General features: G+C 42.9%; 1 long non-coding RNA gene across 1 annotated transcript in view; it reads right to left on the bottom strand.

Moving 5' to 3' along the window:
* Positions 1-5,006: 5,006 nt before the first annotated feature.
* Positions 5,007-12,364, bottom strand: part of LOC143990209 (uncharacterized) — a 29,640-nt gene continuing 22,282 nt past the window's right edge. Inside the window, exon 3 of the long non-coding RNA XR_013277217.1 lies at positions 5,007-6,681. This is a non-coding gene — a long non-coding RNA (uncharacterized LOC143990209). The remainder of the gene's footprint in view (positions 6,682-12,364) is intronic.

Genomic DNA, 12,364 nt, shown 5'->3' with positions numbered 1-12,364 from the left:
AGTTGACACATGTTTGGGGAGGAGGATATAGTTGGTTTGGAGATGGATGTGTCATGGTCAGGCTACCAGTAGCTAAAGCATTACTGACAAGCAGGATAGGTATACAAGCAAGTCACCCTAGCTGAACTGAGGTGCGGGGTCTAAGCACTAACCGGCATTCACAAGAGCTCCTAAAGGTGGAATAGGTTTTTCTGCATGTTAGTACCAAATCATGGTCCTTAGGTTCACCCTACCAGGAGGACCGCTTAATCACTTCAGCCCCAGAAGATTTAGATGCTCAATGACCAAGCATTTTTTTGCGATACGGCACTGTGTCGCTTTAAACTACAATTGCACGTTCGCGTGACGTTGTACCCAAACAAATTTGACGTCCTTTTTTTCCAAGTAGTGCTTTCTTTTGGTGGTATTTGATCATTTCTGTGGTTTTTATTTTTTGCGCTATAAACAAAAAAAGAGCAACAATTTTGAAAAAAAACACAATATTTTGTGCTTTTTGCTATAATAAATATCCCCAATTTATTTATATTTTTTTTAAAAGCTAATTTTTTCCTCAGTTTAACATACTTTTGGTAACACAAATCGCAATAAGCGTTTACAAAATGGAGATAGATTTATGGCATTTTTATTATTATTTTTTTTATTACTAGTAATCGCAGTGATCTGTGAATTTTATTGGGACTGTGATATTGCAGCAGACAAATTGAGCACTTTTGACACATTTTTGGCACCATTGACAATTATACAGCAATCAGTGCTATAAAAATGCACTGATTACTGTAATAAAGTCCCTGGCAGACTAGGGGTGATCAAGGGGCTAACTGTGTTCCCTAGGTGTGTTCTAACTGTAGGGGGGATGGGACTGTCTAGATGGAGAGAGAGAGAGAGAGATGTGTTCATAATTGGTATGAACACACATTCTGTCTCTACTCCCCTCAAAGAACCGAAAATTGTGTGTTTACACACACAGATCCCGGTCCTCGCACTGTCATGAGCGTTCATGGGTGCCCATCGATCATCGCCCCCGCCAGGCACTCGCATCAGCTTGGGGCACACGCTGTGGGCGCTTGCCCCTAGTGACCAAAAGGCGAAGCAACGTAAGGTAACGTTGTTTCACCCAGCTGTGCCATTCTGCCACAGTAAAACTGTGGCGGCTGGTCGGTAAGCAGTTAAGAACCGCGCTATAGCTTAATGACGGCTACAGCACGGCTCGATATCTCTGGGAGGGCGTGCTATGATGTTGTCCCAGAATGGCACTACTGTATGCCCCCTGGGGCACGCACACAGGAGTATCCATGACCGCTGAGTACCGAGGACCCTGCGCATCATGGATTATGGTAAATTTCCGCTGACATCAGCTGTTTACCACGCGATCAAATGATGGAGCAATCACTTGTAAACAAACCAGCATCATGTCCGGTTCTTTTCTCCCCTCTCTGTACTGATCAGTACAGTGTGATCAGAGAAGGGAGAGATCGGGTGCAGCAGCTCTGTGGGCTAGATCTGTAGTGCCCACAGCGCTGCTCTGTGCCCATTGCAGCCTCATCCATCCATCCATGCTCAGCCATCCCTCTGTCATACTCAGCCTTCCATCCATGTGCATTCATCCACCCATGCTCAGCCATGCCATCCATACTCAGCCATGCCATCCTCAGTCATGCCATACATACTCAGCCATCCCATCCACCCCCTTTCATACTCAGCCATACCCAGCCATACTCAGCAATACCCAACCATACCCAGCCATACTCATCAATACCCAGCTATAGCCAGCCAGACTTAGCCATACCCAGCAATATCCAGCCATACCCAGCAATATGAAGCCATACTTAGCTATACCCAGCCATACTCAGCCATACTCAGCAATACCCAGCCATACCCATCCATACCCAGCAATACTCAGCCATATCCAGCAATATTCAGCCATACCCATCCATACTCAGGGATACCTAGAAATACCCAGCTATACCCAGCCATACTCAGCCATACATAGCAAAACCCAGCCATACTCAGCAATACCCAGCCATACTCAGTCATACCCAGTGATACTCGGCCATATCCAGCCATACTCAGCCCTACTCACCCATACCCAGCCATACTCAGCAATACCCAGCAATACTCAGCAATACTCAGCCATATCCAGCAAAACTCAGCTATACGCAGCCATACTTAGCCATACTCAGCCATACTTAAGCCCCATACACACTATCAGATTGTCTGCTGATTTTTTCCATCAGATTTACCAAAACCATATAATATCAGGTCAAACCTTAGGGGTTTCAATGTGTATGCAATCAGGCAGGCCCTTGTACTACATGGTTTTGGTAAACCTGAAGGAAAAAATCAGCAGACAATCTGATAGTGTGTATGGGGCTTTAGCCATACTCAGCAATACCCAGCCATACTCAGCAATACCCAGCTATGCTCAGCCATACCCAATCATACTCAGCTATACCCAGCCATATGTCATCCATGCAACATCCATGCCACTACAGTGCCCATTAGTGCCACTACAGTGCCCATCAGTGACTCAAAAAAGTGTAATAGGTAGTAAAATTAGATTTGGCATTTATGCCCCTAGAACTCCTGATGGTGCTTCCTGCATGTTGAGCCCCTGTATGTGGCCAGGCTGCGGAAAAGTCTCCCACATGTGGTATTGCCATACTCAGGAAGAGAAGGAGAATCAATTTTGGGGGGGTGTAATTTTTGGTCTGTACATGCTATGTGTTAGAAATATTGTATAAATGAACTTTGTGTAAAAAAATGCATTTTAATTTTCTTTCCACAGCTTCCAAAAACCTGTAGAAAAAAATGTTCAAAAAACTCATTATGCCTCAAAGATTATACATTGGGGTGTTTGATTTCCAAAATGGAGTCATTTTTGGGGCTTTTCCATTGTCCTGGTGCTCCGAGGCCTTCAGTGCAAGAGGTAGATCACAAATTATATGTGTAATTTATGCTCCTAGAATGCTTGGAGGTGCTCCCTGCATGTTCGGCCTCTGTATGTGGCCAGACTGTGTAAAAGTCTTACACATGTGATATCGCCATACTCAGGAGAAGTAGTAGAATGTGTTTTGGGGTGTAATTTGTGGTATGCATATGCTGTGTGTGAGAAATAACCTGCTAATTTCCAAAGAATTGTGGGAAAAAGTTACAACTTCAAAAAACTCAGCATGCCTCTTACTAAATACCTTGGAATGTCTACTTTCCAAAAATAGGTCATTTGGGGGGTATTTGTACTTTCCTGGCTTTTTAGGGTCTCAAGAATCTAGTTAGGCTGTTGGTACTTCAGGTGTGATCAATTTTCAGAGATTGGCACCATAGCTTGAGGACTCTATAACCTTCACACAGACCAAATAATATACACCCATTTGGGTTATTTTTACCAAAGATATGTAGCAGTATACATTTTGACCAAAATTTGTGAAGAAAACTTACTAATTTGCAAAATTTTATAACAGAAATTAAGAATTTTTTTTTTTTTTTTACAGAATTGTCTGTCTTTTATCTTTTATAGCACAAAAAATGAAAAAACCCAGCGGTGATTAAATACACCAAAAGAAAGCTCTATTTGTGTGAAAAAAGGACAAAAAAATCATATGGGCTCAATGTTGCATGACTGAGTAATTGTCATTCAAAATGTGAGAGCACTGAAAGCTGAAAATTGGTCTTGTTAGGAAGGGGGTTCAAGTGCCCAATGGGCAAGTGGTTAAAAAAAAAATTGTCCTTTAGGCACTCTTTCTTCGGAAGGAAAGGTATTGATAGTGAAAGTAGTGTTGTTACCTAAATGTTATTTCTGTATTATGCATTTCTTGCACAAGGTAGAGTGTTGAGAATAATTGTGAGATTGTGTTTTCATTTTTTTTTTTTTTGAGTCACCAAAATTTGAAAAAATGAAGCCAGAGAAAGTTATAAGGAGTCAGAGAAATGGTGGAAATGGTAAGGTGTGGATTGAAAGATTTTTGGTAGTGAGATATGTCAGTATGGGTGTGAAATTAAGCAAGAAGGATAGTTTGGCTTCCCCCCACCCCAAAGCACCTTGGGGTGCGCTGGCAGGAGCTTATCGAAAACCTGGAAGCCCCCTTTAACATGCAGGCCTACAGATCCTGCCCCCCCTATGTGAATGAGTATGGGATACACAGTACCCATACCCATTCACCAAAAAAGTGTAAAAAAAGAAAAAAACACACACAGTTTTTGACAATTACTTTAATAAAAAAATAAAAAAAAACAGTGGCCCCCGATGTAAATCCATAGTCGATCATACTGCCTGCGCACCCAAAAAGTTAGAAACACTCCCACCGACATGAAGGCTGGCCACCTACTACAGGCTAAGCCATTTGACAGTCCTTATATTAGGTAACCAGGGCCACCAGGCTAAGTTACCTAGTGGCACCACCCCCTTCTGACATCACACAGCATGCTGGGTCAGTGATGTCAGAAGGAGTGGTGCCACCAAGTGATGTAGCCAAGTGGCCCCACCCTTACCTATATAGAATAAAATATGATTCTTTTTCCAGATCCTAAAGTGGACCAGAACTCATAAAAGTGAAGAATTGCTTCCTTACAGACATTTTAAAATGCTAACTGTGCTTAAACAGTACCCTGAAAGATCTACCTTTTGTCTTGAATTCCTCTTATGCTGCATACACACGATTGGATTTTCAATAACGAGAAATGTTGGATGTGAGCTTGTTGGCTGAAAGTCTGACCATGTGTATGCTCCATCGGACATTTGTTGTCAGACTTTCTGCCAACAAATGTTGGCTAGTAGGTTCTCGGACTTTCCAATCGTGTGTACACAAGTTCATCACACAAAAGAATATTTTTTTTTGTTTTGTGTGTCAAGTTACCACAACGCCATTATTATCTCATATTTTTTAAACTCAAAGATACAACTATGTTGGTGTCCCTTGTTAATTTGCTTTGTATTTTTGAAATATACATGCCTACTCACAAACAAACTGTCCTTTCTGAAATAAAACGCATAGCCAATATTTGTCCCTTAAACAATGTGTCATTTAATAGAGAGCACAAGGTCATAACAAAATAAAGAGGAAGGCAACGATGGAGAAACAGTAGGAATTGGTGAAAAAATTGCACCCCAGGGCAGACATCAATTATTTGACTGTCAAAATTGGTAACCTGAGGAGTCCTTTTAATAGGGAGCACAATACAGTTCAGGACTCAGAGAGATCGGGAGCAGCAGCAGATGACATATATGTCTGGAGGCTGTGGTCTTCTTTTTTCTATACCACACCAAAACCAGGCCATCACTCTCAACACTTCCTTCCATGCTTCCTTCCATGCTGCTGTGGTGGGTGGGGTGGCTGTGGCATTGGTGGTGTTGGTGGAGGAGCATGGTCCAACTCACAGAGGTGTGTTTGAGGTGTGAGATTGCCCCATGCCCCCTTTTTTAGGGCCTTCAAAATAATTTCTTCACATATATAGTACGTTGGGCCTTCTCCATCTTTTCTAATTTACTGGCAGTGACGCATCCAAACACCTTGTGGCCACCAGGGTCATGGTAATTGCTGCAGTAGCCTGTTTTAGGAAAGCAGCCATGAACTCCTCCAGGTTCCTTGCCTTCCTGGTCCTTTTGGTTGGAGGGCAGAGGGGAGGAACCTGGGATTTGGTCAGGCTGCTTGCCACGGCCTCCTGGCTGAGACTTTCCTGTGTATGAAAATGGTACATAGTTTTAGTTTTTTGGTCATCAATCACATCAATTTTGAGCTCATGACTGTTGCAAATTGAAAGTTAAATAGAAAAGACTATCATTCTGACCCCAGCATTTTTCATTCTTGTCCCAATCATTTTTGGCTACTACTGTCTATTGATATGTAAACCACTTTGTTAAATCAGAAATTTGTGATCAATAATATCTAGTTAACATCATTACATTTTTGACGAGAAATATCGTCAACAATGTTATACCTGGGTCAAGCTGGGCTCCTCCACATCTTCTTCCTGGGTGGAAGGCCCAGGTTGGACCTCAGGAGCCTCAGCTAATGTGGAAGGAAGTGTTGATAGTGATGGCCTGGGTTCCGTCTGGTCGGACAAAAAAGGTAGGCTGTCGTAGTACCACAGCACCAATGTCAACCATTTTATCTGCAAAACGCAACACAAGACAAACCCTAATGTCAGGCTAAACTCTCCTAATCTTGTCTCAATATAGTCCTCAAACTAAAAGTAGTATAGGCCACTAACCACTGATGCCCCAAGTTACAATTGTACCTTCATTTGAATGATCAGCGCTAACCATCCTCCGCCCTCCACTCACAGACCGTACATACGTTGCACACATGTTATGCTTTATATACACTGCGCATGTGTGAAACTCCGCCCCTTCCTTCTTTCTGTTGTATTCCCCACCTCTTCTCTTTTGGGGCAGTGGCGCATGGTGGAGACAGAGCAGGTGTGTGCTGTAATCAGCAACGACGAAGAAAGCCCTGAGCATGGCAGTTCCACATCCAGGAGGAGATATAAGGCCTCAAATATGCCCTTTGAAGAGATGGTGGACATGGTGGACATCTTGAAGAGGGCAGACTATGATGAGAAGCATGGGCTGTACAGAAACCCAAATGTGAGAAAGGCCAAAATCATGGCTAAAGTTGTGAGAAGTCTACACAGGAATTTGTGGGTGTACGACAATCCATGGAGCAATTGAGGAAATGCTGGTCAGACCTGAAATTGAGGAAGCAAGATCAGTATAGAAAGATCAAGAAAGCGCTGCAAAAAAGTATTTGTCGTGTGTTTCTACTATTATTATTACTTCCGTGCTGGTCCATATGCTTTTCTTTATTGTTGTACAGTTTAAAATGAGGTGCATGGGCACAGGAATCATTCGTATTAAACATTGTTCATTCGACCACAAATACAACATTTTTGGCATATGCAGGTTAACTACATTTGTTCATGCCTATTTTGATTAAAATAAGTTTATTACATTGTTGTTTAGATCTGTTTGAAACTATAATGAAATGACAACTTGATTCAGTGTAAGGAAGTGTAAGGAGCTGTTTACACATCTGGACACAGGAACACTAGTGTGGGACAGCAGGTGCTCTAGTGGATACTAGGGGTCTCTCCATGTGTAGAACTTGCACAAAACAGGTAATAATTCCAGTTTTTGATAGTGAAAAAATCATGTCTTCCGCTTGGAAACAGACAAATGGACTACACTTCCAAGCAATGTTTCATATTTCTAGCCTAAAATATCTGTCTGCTAAGTATACCTTTTTTTATTCACATAGGGGACAAAAGAATTAGGAACATCTGAGGACACCAGTAACCTCACACCTAATTAACAAAGGGAACTCACCACTAGGGATGAGCTTCGAGTTCGAGTCGAACTCATGTTCAACTCGAACATTGCCTGTTCGCCTGTTCGGCGAACAGTGAACAATTTGGGCTGTTCGCTGCAAATTCGAAAAGCTGGAACACCCTGTACAAGTCTATAGGAGAAATCTAAAGTGCTAATTTTAAAGGCTAATATGGAAGTTACTGTCCTAAAAAGTGTTTGGGGACCTGGGTCCTGCCCCAGGGGACATGGATCAATGCAAAATAAAGTTTTAAAAACTGACGTTTTTTCATGAGCAGTGATTTTAATAATGATTAACGTGAAACAATAAAAGTGTAATATTCCTTTAAATTTCGTACTTGGGGGGGTGTCTATAATATGCATGTGAAGGGGCGCATGTTTCCCGTGCTTAGAACTGTCCCTGCACAAAGTGTCATATCTGCAGGAAAAAAAGTCTTTTAAAATCACTCGCAGCTATAATGAATTGTCGGCTCCGTAATACAGAGAAATACCCCTACTATTTCACAAAGAAAGTGTAAAAAATGGTTAAATAAGACAAACACACCTTTGAAAAATTCCTTTATTAAAAATAAAAAAAAATAAAAAAAGATTCCAGTGGTGGTAATCCACTCTTGCTATCCAGCGACGGATGATCATCTCTCCGGGGTCCAGCGATGGCTGATCTGATCCAGCGATGGGTGATTTTCAGTCCAGCGCAGTCCATCCATGCATCCATCTTCTGTCTCCACTGAGGAGACACTGCGGGGATCCTAGCGCCTGACGTTTCTTATATTAGGAGGGCGGGGCCACCCATCACCTGACTCCACCCCCTCTGACTCTAGAGAGGGAAGCCAGGAGTTCCCCAATGACGTATGGGTGACCCCGCCCCCCTCTGATGTAATGCAGGTTTCCGGGGGTGCAACCATGTGTATGCAAGACAAGTTTGAGCCAACATCCGTCGGAAAAAATCCCATGGATTTTGTTGTCGGAATGTGTGATCATATGTACGCAGCATTAGAAACCAGGTTTGATGATATGGAGCTCACCCTGCAAGAACAGGCAGTGCTCTGTGATGAAAATGCCACACTTCTTTCCCACTTGGAGGATGTTGAGAATCACTCCCATAGATCTAATCTGTGACCCTGCGGAATCCCTGAAATGATTGACGACCTACAATTGTTCACCACCGCTCTGTTCCAGGATCTCTCACCCTCCATACCCATCAAGCATCTAGAGTTTTACAGGATCCACAGGGCACTCACCCGTCACAAAACAGATGGCCCACTACAAGATATAATTATGAAGCTGCATTTCTTTTGCACAAAAGAGCAGCTGCTCTCAAATTCCCACAATAAAGACTCTCTCCTGTTCCAGTGCCATGCATATAAGTTATTCTCTGACTCGCCACCCCTCACTATAGCCAAACGCCACGCCATGAAGCCACAACTCCAAATCTTGTTTCAAAATCAGCTCAAATACACTTGGCGATTCCCTTTAAGTTTCCAAAAGCATAATGAATTCCAAAAAAATCATCCTTTTGCTTGCTTGCAATAAACTTGCATTTATTCCCTGTGTGTGTGTATTGGTGCTTTTGCTTCCTGTCAGTTTCTTGGCCTGTCTCTCTCCCCCTCCCTCCTCGCTCCATAATTTTTGCTCAAGAAGCAGCAGCTGAAGTGGCACTTGCAAGAAGCCAAACCTATTAAGTCAGAAAGTCAGTAAATAGACATGTGTCCGTTTAGAGAGCAGCAGAGCCATTTGATTAGGGCTGACTTTGCTCCATTTCTGTCCCTTGCTCGTTGAGCATCAGGTGCTGGTGGGTCACTGAATATGCAACAGGTTTCACCCTTTTTCTCTTTTTTGCTGAAAATAATTTTGGAGAAGATTAAAACTGAATTGGATTTACTTTTGGCAGAATCAGCAGATAAAGCTATACAAACATACAATCTACACGAAGCCACACAGCCAATGATCCGACGACCGCGGACACCAATGTCTGGAATGGCATCTTCTCCAGGTAGTGGGAGATGGCAAATAGCCCTCCAAATCTCATGTTCTCTGCTGGGCCATAGTCTGTGGGCAGGAGGCAAGCCCACAGCCCCTTCCAAAACACACAGTGACAGTGGGTTCTGTCACACCTGACATGCACTTTCTACACCCTGAAAGATAGCCCACACAGATCCCACGACCCTTAATGGGTTTCACAGGTTCAGAGCCTTTTCAACTATTCTTATTTACCTTATGTTGTAAGTTAACTCTCAGTTTCTTTTATAGACCAGTTTGACAGACTGATGCACACCGTATATTTTTGTTATAACCACCATTAAGTTGCATGCAGTACTGTTTTATTATGACAAATCTAGCTGCTGAGTGTTCTTTATACTGATATAGATCATATGTGCTCTGTAACACCATACCTACCTTCCCTTATGGTATTCCCTTCATTTTATTGCTCCCTCACCCCTCAACCTACCCCTCATTCAGAGCTACATCTACTGGACACCTACTGTTATTATTCCCATTTGATAGGCAACATGACCGTTTATGTAAGCTATTGTTTACTAAAAAATACCTGAGTTTGACATTATATTAATATTTTACTTTACCTGTTTGTAGCAGGGAGCTGTTACTGCTCCCCCCCCCCCTTAACGGTGCACCCACTCTTCAGATAGCTGGCTGGCGGAGGAGTCTGTGCACTATCTGGTCAGGCAATATAGTCCAGCCCTTTCGGTATTTGTTACCCAATTGCTTGTCCTACATTACTTACACCTTGTTTCTCAACTCCCCTCTCTTCTTCCCTCTCTTCTCCTTCTATTTCTTTCCTTTCTCTTCTGGTTGGTCGGTTCGCATGGGTCTCGTGTCCCCTTTCCCCTGACAATAACTGTTCCCACACCCTCAGATGCCCCCCTAAATATACTCGCCTTAAACATGAAGGGACTTAATTCCCCTAATAAAAGGGTTAAGGCTTTCCAGTCATTTGTGTCCCTGAAAGTCAGTGTAGTTGCCCTCCAGGAAATGCACTTTTCGGCCCAAACGATCCCAAAATATTTTAGTTACCACTAACCTCAGGTGTTTACTGCCACTGACAAATGAAAACAAAGAGGAGTCTTGTTGGCCTTCCACCATACCCTAATGTTTACCCCATTGTCTGAAATCAAAGACCCCAAAGGCCACTACATTGTTTTAGGTGGCCTTAATACAGGATATCAAAACCACATTTGTTTCATATTATGCCCCCAACAATAACCCAAACCCATTTTTCTTGCACCTCCTACAGGTAATAAGAACACATTGTAGAGGAATACTATTTATGTGTGGTGACTCCAAACGAGTACTCCACCCACACCTAGATAAATCCCCATACACCCCAGAACAATATTCTCCCTCCATACAGTTTAGTAAACAGTTGCGACAGGCCTCTCTGCTCGATACCTGGAGGGAATGTAACCCCTCAAGAAAGAACTACTTTTTTATTCCTACCTACATAAATCCTTCTCGAGGATCGACCATATATTTGTCCCAATAGCATCCTTACCGATATTACTTCATTCCTGCATACACCTCATCACATAGTCAGACCACTGTGCAGTAATCACCATAATCTCCTCATTGATACCCCAAACCAGGGACCGAACCTGGGGTATAAATCAGTGGTCATCAACCCTGTCCTCAGGGCCCACTAACAGGCCAGGTTTTATGTATTACCTTGGGGAGATGCAGACTACAATACTGCAGCAGCAAATGATATCACCTGTGATGTAGTTCAGTTATCTTGCAAACCTGGCTTGTTAGTGGGCCCTGAGGACAGGGTTGATGACCACTGGTATAAATGACACACACCTAGCTAACCAGTCGTATTGCTTTGATATTCAGCTCACTCTTAAAGAATAACTTTTACATAACTCCACACCAGGGATTTCTCCAGTTCTCTTTCAGGAAGCACACAAACCCGTGATTAGGAGTAAATGCATCTCAGTTGCCGCACACCTCAAAAGGGATAAAAAACTTAAATTACAACAATTGGAATCAGACTTCCACCACCACTTTCTCCAAGTTCAATCTACCCCTACTGAACCCCACAGAATAATTTTGGAGAAGATTAAAACTGAATTGGATTTACTTTTGGCTGAATCAGCAGATAAAGCTATACATAGATCCAACCATACAATCTACACGAAGGCCAACAAACCGGACACCTTTTTAGCCTTACATCTTCATTGACTGGAGCGTGTTCACAACCCCATTAGAATCAGATTGGCTAAAGACATTCATACAAGCAACCCAATCAAGATGCTCTCTAAATTCCATAGACTGTTATCCAAACTATACGTGGCGAAGGTCTTTTTCCCTCTGAACCAAGCAGAAACACTATTCCCAAATATTCTTATATCTAAACTGTCAGACATCGATTGTGAGTCTATGGAGTGTCCTGTTATGGCCAAAGAAGTCTTCCTAGCTGTTAAGTCACTTAAACCTCAAACGACCTAATCCTGATGGCCTCTCCAGCACATACTATAAAAAATTTGCTGACATTAGCCCATCTCTTCACAAACTCCTTTATTGCCCTTCTTAAACATCACTCCTTTGGTCGAGACACACTGACGGCCATCATTTCCATGATACCCAAACACGGATAATACTCTTTGGTCCAATTACAGGCCCATATCCCTACTTAATCTGGACATCAAAATCCTGCCCAAAATGCTTGCATTACGAAACACAACCCGATCATTGGAGGGTTAATCCACAAAGATCAAGTAGGCTTTATACCATGATGGCAAGCCAGTGACAACATCCAACGTGTTATATTGCTACAGCACTTAGACCCCGTAAAATACCTATGCATCTCCTGTCCCTCGATATAAAGAAGGCGTTTGACATGGTCATATAGCCCTACTGCAGGGCCTAAATGATGGCAGAACAGGTCTCTGCAACAATGATTCCCAGAGCCTGGAGGGAGATCCCAGTTGTGAACTTCAGGTTCTGGAGACTTCTCCCCTTTGCCAAGTGCCGCAAGGTGGCAACGATCCTCTGCTCGGGAGTGTGGCTTGCCGCATGCAGGTGTCCTGC

Source organism: Lithobates pipiens, unplaced genomic scaffold (assembly GCF_037356315.1).
Source record: "Lithobates pipiens isolate NorthernLeopardFrog02 unplaced genomic scaffold, aLitPip1_a1.2 Scaffold_18, whole genome shotgun sequence".
Taxonomy (NCBI): Eukaryota; Metazoa; Chordata; class Amphibia; order Anura; family Ranidae; genus Lithobates; species Lithobates pipiens.
Note: the sequence above shows the minus strand (reverse complement) of the source record. Positions and strands in the feature narration are given on the sequence as shown.